Here is a 9,412-nt window from a genome sequence, read left to right as displayed (position 1 = left end):
TATTGCCTCAGCAAACGGAATGTTGATTTGAAGCTTCTTGAAAATCTCCAAGAACCTGGAGAATTGGCCATCCTTTTCACTTTTCATCAAACGTTGAGGATATGGTGCTTTAGGTGTATAAGGCTTCAGGACCTCTTTTTCTTTTTCTTTTGTTGCAGACGATGTAAAAGATTGTCCTTGTTCCTTATCTCTCACATTTTCCTTTGCTTCATCCTCTGTGGTTTCCTTTGAGATCTCCTTTAGATTCTTTCCGCTTCTGAGGGTTATGGCCTTACATTCTTCCCTTGCAATAGCCTTGGCAGCATGAGAAACGCTTGTCCCAGGGGTTTGCTTAGACAAATACGCAATTTGATTTTCTAGCTTCTAGATGGCAGCTCCTTGGTTTTGCAGGTTAGAATTTACTTCTTCCTTAAAAGCTTTCAATTCGGTTATGTCTTGACTCATGGTTGCAAGCATTCCTTCTATCCTGTTTAATTGATCTTGAAATTGTTGGTTCGGATTAGGTTGAGCAGGTTGATTATTTTGGCTATGATATGGTGGTTGAGAGTAAGTGTTTTGTGTGGCTTGGTATGATCTTTGGTTGGAGTTTTGGTATGTGGACTTGTTATGTTGGTTTTGCTGGTTTCCCCACCCAAAGTTTGGATGGTTTTTCCAGCCTGGGTTGTAAGTGTTGGAATGTGGATCATATGGTTGCCTTTGTTGATTTCCTACATAATTGGCCTCTTCCCAATCACCTCCTTCAGTGCTTTCTTCCTCTTGATCTTGTGTGTGTATTGCAGCCACTTGTTTTGTTTCTAATTTCCTGGTGAGCTCTGCTAGTTGCTTGGCAAACACCTTGTTTTGGGCTAGAATTGTATCAACATGGTTCAGCTCCATGACTCCCTTAGTGTTGTGTCTCTCTGATGCATAGTAGTACTCGTTCTCAGCCACTGTCTCAATCACTTCAATGGCTTCTTCCACAGTCTTTTTCCTGTTCAATGAACCTCCTGATGAATGGTCTACAGCCTTCCTTGATTCATAAGACAGTCCATCATAGAAAATATGCAATTGCACCCAATCATGGAACATGTCTGGTGGGCATTTCCTTGTCAAATCCTTGAATCTCTCCCATGCCTCGTAGAGAGTTTCACCATCTTGTTGTCTAAACGTCTGAACCTCAGATCGAAGCCTATTGACCTTTTGTGGGGGGTAGAAACGTGCCAGAAACTTGCTTTCCACCTCATCCCAGGTTGTTAGGCTCCCCCTTGGGAATGATTCCAGCCACTTAGCTGCCTTGTCCCTAAGTGAAAATGGGAACAAAAGCAGTTTATATGCATCTTCCTGGACTCCATTGGACTTCACAGTGTCACAAATTCTCAGGAATTTTGTGAGATGTTGGTTTGGGTCTTCATTAGCACTTCCACCAAATGAACAATGATTCTCCACAAGTGATATTAGCTGTGGTTTGAGCTCAAAATTGTTGGCCTGAATGGGTGGTTTCTGGATGCTGCTACCACAATTCCCAGAGGTTGGGTTTATGTATGAACTAAGAACCCTCCTCTCAGGAATGGCATTGTTTCCATCAGCTCTCTCATGGTTGTGAACTTCTCTATCCATGTTGAGATCTAAAGCTTCCTCAAAATTGTCCTCAGATTCTTCTTCAGATTCCTCTTCTCCCAGTACTCTCTTCCCTCTTGCTTCCCTTCTCAGTCTATGAAGGGTCCTCTCTGGTTCGGTATATGGAGGAGTTGATGTCTCTCCTCTCCTACCTGTCATACAAGAACACAGCACAGGCAACAAACAAGTGAAATACTCTTGGTTAATGGAAGAGTATGGTTAGAGCAGTTGAGGAATTAATTCAAACAGTTAGTGAGTCAGTGAGTTAGTTGCTTGAATTTAAAGGCATGAAGAAAGAAAGCATGTAACAGAGTGCAGAAATTAAAATTCAACAAGTAACTTGTACTGAATTAATCAAAACAAAAAAAAATGCTCAATCTAGTTAACTTCTAATTTGAGAATTGTCAATCGAAGACCAATCCCCGGCAACGGCGCCATAAACTTGATGCGCATAAACTTGTTATGCTACGATTTAGGAAATTGCACGATCGGCAAAATTCCTTCCGGCAAGTGCACCGGTTATCGTCAAGTAAAAACTCACAATAGAGTGAGGTCGAATCCCACAAGGATTGGTTGAGTGAGCAATTCGGATTAGAAGTTTGTTCTAGTTGAGCGGAATCAAGATTTAGATGAGAATTGCGGAATGTGAAATTGCCGGGAAACGTAAATGACAAGAAATTTAAATGGCGGAATCTTAAATTGCATGGAATGGGGGTGATTGCATGAATGTAATTGCAGAATGTAAAGAGAAAGTGGAAATCAGAAATGGGGAATTCATTGGGTTATAGGAGATATTGAGATCTCCGAATCAAAACATGTTTATCTCTTCCTCAAGCAATGCGTTCATTGAATTTTGCTTGGCAATCTTATATGATTGGATCCCAATCCCTTGGCTCACCAATTCTCTCTAAAAACAAACAAATTCCCAATCCCTTGGTTTAAATGTTCATAAGAAGAGATGATGCTCGATCACTGATTATACCACACAGTTTCATGAACCACAATTTGGTAGGATTACATGTCACAATATCCATCCAAACCCCAATCCAATTCACTGTGAGAAAGCTTCTCTAGCATGAATCCTCCATTCCTTTCCCAAGGTTCCGAAGGATTCCAATTATGGGTAGTTTCTTTCCCAAGACAACTACCCAATGGAATTAGATCGAGAAGCTTTCTAACAAAATTCAAGAGAAAAGATTGAAGAAGAAGATAAACTATTATTGATTCATTGAATTACAATAGAGCTCCCTAACCCAATGAAAGGGGGTTTAGTGAGTCATAGCTCTGAATTCAATTACAAAGATATGAAAACTAGCCAAAAGAAAAGGTAAAAGTCCTTCCTAACTTAAATTCTATCCTATTTATACACTTTCTATATTGAGCTTCTGTTGTGTTTCTTGGGCTTTGAGGCCTCTCCCTGCTTTCCTTTTGCCTTGGGTTTATGATCCATAATCTTGATGAGGCTGTTGATCCAAAATCTGTAACATTCATTGAGCCAACTTAGTGATAATCAAATAATGACACATGACTCAATAAATTGAAATTTCAGACTCATCAATCCTTCAGGCCCAATCCCATAAACCATGATATTCAATTGGGTTTCATACCAGAGTAAGTTTAAGTTAATGTTTGTGCTCAAATACTAACTTAAACCGCCATATTGTTGGCCCAGAAACCTTTTCCAAGAGTGGCGTTTAAGTTGCAGTTTAAGCTTAAACTGTAGCTTAAACGCCAGACACTTCCAGTGATGCCTTTTGTGGAAGCACGTTTAAGCTTCAGTTTAAGGTTAAACTGAAGCTTAAACGTGGAAATGGAAGAAGGCAGCCCTGGAGGGTAACTTAGTCGAACACGTTTAAGCTTCAGTTTAAGGTTAAACTGAAGCTTAAACTTGGAGATAGGAAAGGCAGCCCTGGAGGTCGAACACGTTTAAGCTCCAGTTTAAGGTTAAACTGGAGCTTAAACATGGAAATGGAAGAAGGCATCCTGGAGGTCGAACACGTTTAAGCTCCAGTTTAAGGTTAAACTGGAGCTTAAACGTGGAAGCTGAGAAAGGTAGCCCTGGAGGTGTCGAACACGTTTAAGCTCCAGTTTAAGGTTAAACTGGAGCTTAAACGTGGAAATGGAGAAAGCAACCCTGGAGGATAAAACTTGGTCGAACACGTTTAAGCTCCAGTTTAAGGTCAAACTGGAGCTTAAACGTGGAAATGGCTCCCTGGTGCACTTCCCATTTCTGGCGTTTAACCTCCAGTTTAAGGTTAAACTGGAGGTTAAACGTGGAAATGCTTCCTGATTGGCATTCTCATTCTGGCGTTTAACCTCCAGTTTAAGGTTAAACTGGAGGTTAAACGTGGAATGCTTCTTTGGTGAGACTTTCATTCTGGCGTTTAACCTCCAGTTTAAGGTTAAACTGGAGGTTAAACTTCAGTTTTAGCATTTCTTAGCCTTCATGATTCTGGCGTTTAAGCTCCAGTTTAGGCTTAAACTGGAACTTAAACTCCACATGTGATATTCAAGCTTCCTTTATTGACTTTGTTGCTTCCTTGCCTAGCCTCTTCTTCCCTGAAATCATCCAAACAATTGCATCAAAGTCTTGCAAAATTTCATGAGAAATCTTCCATTCATAGCATTCAAGTAATATAACTAAAAACTCATGGAATTTGCATCAAAATCATACTGTTTGGATGGTTCATTGCTTTGTTCTTCTTTTAACCATTCTTGGTTACTTTAAGCTCAAGAAAATGCATAAAACATCTAAAACTATCAAAAAAATGCTAGTGAAACTAGCCTAAGATGCCTTGGCATCACACCTCCTCTTTGAACACCTTATTTTCTTGAATCTCTTGGCATATTCCTTCAAGTAAGGCTTCAATCTTAGAGAGCTTGTCATCAATTGATGGGTGATTCGGAGCAGATGTGCGGTTTTGGTTTTGATAAGCGTGTAGAGAAGTGTTGTTGTGGGGGTTATAACGTCGCTGGTCTTGGTTTTGATCTTGCTGACTTCCCCACCCAAAGTTTGGGTGGTTTCTCCATCCAGGGTTATAGGTCTTGGAGTATGGATCATAGTTTTTTCTTGGTGAATTCCCAATGTAGTTGGCTTGCTCCTGACTACCCTCTGCTTCTTCATTCACTCCTTTTTGGGTTGTTGATGAAGTTGAGATTGCTGCTACTTGGTTCATCTCCATCTTCTTGGTGAGGTCAGCCAGCTGTTGGGTAATGAGCTTGTTTTGGGCCAACAGAGCATCTACATTGTTTAGCTCTATTACTCCTCTTGTGTTCCCTCTTTCGGAAGCATAGAAGTAGTCGTTCTCTGCTACTGTTTCAATAACATATATGGCTTCCTCAATAGTCTTCTTCTTGTTCAAAGATCCTTCGGATGAATGGTCTACGGCCTTCTTTGACTCATAAGAGAGCCCTTCATAGAAAATGTGCAGCTGAACCCATTCGTTGAACATATCTGGTGGGCACCTCCTTGTGAGGTCTTTAAATCTCTCCCATGCTTCATATAGAGTCTCACCATCTTGTTGCCTGAAAGTTTGAACCTCAACTCTCAGCCTATTGATTCGTTGAGGAGGGTAAAATCTTGCTAAGAATTTGTTTACCACGTCTTCCCAAGTTGTCAAGCTTTCCCTTGGGAAAGATTCCAGCCACTTGGCTGCCTTGTCCCTGAGTGAGAATGGAAATAAGAGCAGTCTTTAGGCGTCAGGATAAACACCATTAGACTTCACTGTGTCACATATTCTCAGGAAGGTGGTCAAATGTTGATTGGGGTCTTCTTGAACACCTCCTCCAAACGAACAGTTGTTCTGAACAAGGGTGATGAGCTGTGGTTTAAGTTCAAAGTTGTTGGCATGGATTGTTGGCTTTTGGATGCTACTTCCACAATTGCCTGGGTTTGGATTGATGTAAGAGCCCAAAACTCTTCTATCCTCCCTAGCATGATTTGCTCCACCTCCTCCCCCATGGTTGTGATCCTCTTCTTCATGATGGTTTTCCATGTTATCTTCCATGTTTGGTTCAAAGAATTCCTCTTCTTCCTCAGCACCAACCACTTTCTTTCCTCTTGCCTCCCTCCTCAATCTAAGGAAGGTCCTCTCATGTTCAGAATCGAAGGAAGTTGAAGCCCCGCTTCTTCTCTCTGTCATACAACCATCAAGTGCAAGCAAGAAAAGATAGGTGCAGAAAGTATTTTTGTCAGAATTACTGTTAGTTGTGGGTGATGCAATATATCAAACAGTTAGTGGGTTAGCAAACAGAATTAAAAATAACAAAGAAAAACAAAAGAGTAGAGGGGGAAGGGAAGAAGTTTAGCTAAAACAGAAAGTAAATCACTCAAACAGAAAATAAAATTCACAAAATAAAAATGCTCAATCTAGTAATCTTCCAATTTGATCATTGTTGATGCACAATCAATCCCCGGCAACGGCGCCATAAACTTGATGCATGTGGAAATTGTCTCTCAACAAATTTCCTTCGGCAAGTGTACCGAATTTGTCGTCAAGTAAAAACTCACAATAGAGTGAGGTCGAATCCCACAGGGATTGATTGATCAAGCAACTTTAATTAGAAGAATGTTCTAGTTGAGCGAATCCAGAATTTAGGTTGAGAGTTACAGAAAATAAAATGGCGGGAATGTAAATAACAGAAAAGTAAATGCTAGAATTAAAGGACTGGAAGTAAATGACTGAAAATAAATTGCAGAATTGTAAATGGGAATGGGGGATTTGCTCATAAAAGTAATGGCAGAAATTAAAGAGAATGGGTAAGATCAGAGATGGGGAGTTCATTGGGCTTAGGAGATGTTGCAATTCTCCGGATCAAGTTCATTTTCATCTCTTCCTCAATCAATGCACTCATTGATCTCCTTGCCAATCTTAATTGATTGAATTACAATTTCTTGCAATTCAATCTCTCAAATCTTGATCAATAGCCAATTCCTTGTTCCAAAGATAGAGTCTTAGAAGAAACTTATTGTCTTTTCAATCAAGTAAAGCATGCATGCAACTAACCTATTACTATGCAATTTATCCTATTCTATAAAAGAAAGAAAAACTAACTAAAATATCCTAATTTATTGGTGCTAGGGAAGAGAAATTACCTCCGAAAGTCAGGTACTGACCGACCTCCCCACATTTAAGGCTTTGCACCATCCTCGGTGCCATCTGTCAGGAACAGGGGTGGGCTGGTAGCAGTATCTCCACAGTCGGGACCATCATGGCTCCCTGTGCTGGTAAAGGAAGTGGAGTCCGGGGTGTCTGAGTCCTTGAAGTGACCCTTGAGTAGCTCCATGAGGTGTTTGAATCGGCGCTCGTTACGGCGCTCTCTTAACTTCGTTTTCTATTCTTGCCGATCCAATCTTTTGATTATCTGCTGGAGCAGTTCATCTGTTGTAGGTGCTGGTGGTGTTGAAGAAGGAATATCTTCAACTGGAGCAGGAGGAAGGCTTGTAGTGGCTGCTGAAAGTCTGAGGTATTTCCCATTAGGGACATACTGATCATCCCGTGGGAGCATGGCTTTGGTGTCTCCAACTCTATAGGAGACTCCAGCTGCTGAGACAAGATCTGAGACCAAGGCGGGAAAAGGTAAGTTGCCCGCAATTTGTACGTGTCCCATGGCATTCCAGATATGTCTTGGTAGGTTCAGAGGCTGTTCTGTAAGGTTTCACCATAGTAGAACGGCCATGTCTGCAATGAAGGAAGACTCGTGAGTGCTCGAAAAGACGTAATGGGACATGATCTGTGCCCATACGCGAGCCTTCAAGGTAAGTGCTGAAGCCAATATACCCTTAGGGCGGGTACGATGGTATCTGTAGATCCAACGACTGCCAGGTAGTGCGATAACTCTGAGAACAACCTCCTAGTCAAATTGGTATATCTGGCGCTTGAGTACGGCTTCTTGAAAGGCGTCCAATCCTTCCGGAATAGGAGGAAGACTTAAAGCTTGTTGAATAGCCTCTTTTGTAATGGGGACTTGCTTCTGACGGACAAAGACAGACTGCAGGGTAGGCAGGTAGAAGTTAGAGTAGAACTCGACTACCCAAGAAAGATTGACCTGCTTCTGTTGTCTCTGTAGGAAACCCCATTGTCTTCGTTCAATTTGCGGCTCAAAAAAAGTAGCAATATTGTCTTCGTTGTTGTAACTCCTTTCAACCAGGATGGGGAACATATGCTCACAGTAGCGATTGGAAAATCACGCAGTGTCCTTTGCTTGAAAGGCTTTCTCCTTTTCATCAACTTTTATGATCCTCTTAACTCTTTCTGTTGAGGGGTTGACTGCAGTTGAAGAAGGCTTTGCCACTAGTGCTCTTTTAGTTCCTCTTCTTGCTGGTGGTTTGGGAGTAGCTTTCTCTTTTCCTTTCTTGGTGGCCATCCTAAAAAGGGAAGAGAGAGTAGATTGAATTCAAAGAGATATATAGCAATGAAGAGAACGAAAAAGGATGGTTGTAAATGCACATTAAAAGGTAAATGATGTCAACACACACTCATGAGTACATGTGAAAGATCATTAATGGAAAATAGTTAGTGCATATAATGACAAGTGAATGCAAGGTGTTTATTGGCATGCCAGCAAAGGGCATGAGTAGCATAGACCAAGCATTACTTTGTAACAAACCATCACGTTTGTATTGACAATTGAATTCAATTAATATAATAGTAAAGGGAGTTTGTGAAAAGCAAGCATTGAATAGTAGAATAACATAGAGAAGTGCATAATGCCATATGGGCTTTTTCACAAACACATAGCATGCATGGTGAAGAAGGTATAGAAAGTATTAAAGTGAACATGCAAGCAACCCTTTAAAGAAAATAATATATAATTGTCAAACAATTTGCAACAATACACAAGCATATAATGAAAAATAATGACTCAAATAAAATTATAACACCATGTAAAAAGGGAAAGAAGAAGAAAGAAAATATGAATAATGAAAAGAAAAGAAAGAAAAGAAAAGAAAGTAACATATAAAATAAGAAGAATGATAGAAAAGAAAATGATGAAGAAGAAAATAAAACCTTGTTAATGGAGGTGAGGGAGAGAGAGTGAAAGGTGAGATAGAAGGAAGAAGGGAAGAGGAAGAAATAAGGAGGGAAAAGAAAAATTAGGATTTGGAGAAGAAAAAGATATGATAATTGGCAAAATTAGGTTGAGCTGTGCGGCGCAAGCGACGCGATCACATGGGGCACGCGGTCGCGCGACTTGCGCTTAGGATAATTGACGCGGTCGCGTCGGTCATGCGGTCGCGTGACCCAGTTTGTGCCAGTGGCGCGAGTGTTGCCTCGCACTCGCACAACTCTCTGTTCAAAATCATTAAATGCCAAATTTTAGGTGATGCGATCGCATGGGGCATGCGATCGTGTGAGTGGGCGATTAATGGGGTACGACGCGGCCGCGTAGGGCACGCGGCCGCGTGAGGGGGATTGCGCGTCCAGCGCCAGTCCAGCACCACTCTAGCACAACTTTCAGTTGTGCACCCTTTCTACGTCGAAAATCAGGGCACGCGGCCGCGTGGGGCACGTGATCGCGTGGGAGGCCATTATGCCCATACGACGCGGGCGCGTCGGCGACGCGGTCGCGTGGGCTGATTTGTGCCACTGGCACGCCTCCAGCCACGCTCCAGCATGACTATCTGATTTCCTTCCCACGCGGACGCGTCGCTAATGCGGTCGCGTCGCGTGGCACCTTCCCCCTTTTTTTTTATAAATATGCAGATGCAGATGCACGAAAGTATTGATAAAGAGAAGAGTTATTAAATATGAAAAACTAAAAATAAAGAAAAGAACGATATACCATGGTGGGTTGTCTCCCACCTAACACTTTG

The 9,412-nt window shown here is 41.6% G+C and overlaps 2 non-coding genes across 2 annotated transcripts; both read left to right on the top strand.

Annotated features, from left to right (window-relative positions):
* Positions 1–1,066: 1,066 nt before the first annotated feature.
* LOC112788482 (small nucleolar RNA R71) lies at positions 1,067–1,170 on the top strand. Its single transcript, XR_003195844.1, has one exon. It is a non-coding gene; the product is annotated as a small nucleolar RNA R71 (small nucleolar RNA).
* A 3,873-nt stretch (positions 1,171–5,043) lies between these two features.
* Positions 5,044–5,150, top strand: LOC112787294 (small nucleolar RNA R71). The gene has a single exon (XR_003194714.1). It is a non-coding gene; the product is annotated as a small nucleolar RNA R71 (small nucleolar RNA).
* Positions 5,151–9,412: the final 4,262 nt, after the last annotated feature.

The sequence above is a fragment of the Arachis hypogaea genome, chromosome 20 (assembly GCF_003086295.3).
Source record: "Arachis hypogaea cultivar Tifrunner chromosome 20, arahy.Tifrunner.gnm2.J5K5, whole genome shotgun sequence".
Taxonomy (NCBI): Eukaryota; Viridiplantae; Streptophyta; class Magnoliopsida; order Fabales; family Fabaceae; genus Arachis; species Arachis hypogaea.
The sequence above is the reverse complement of the archived record's forward strand: the minus strand, read 5'-3'. Positions and strand labels throughout refer to the sequence as shown.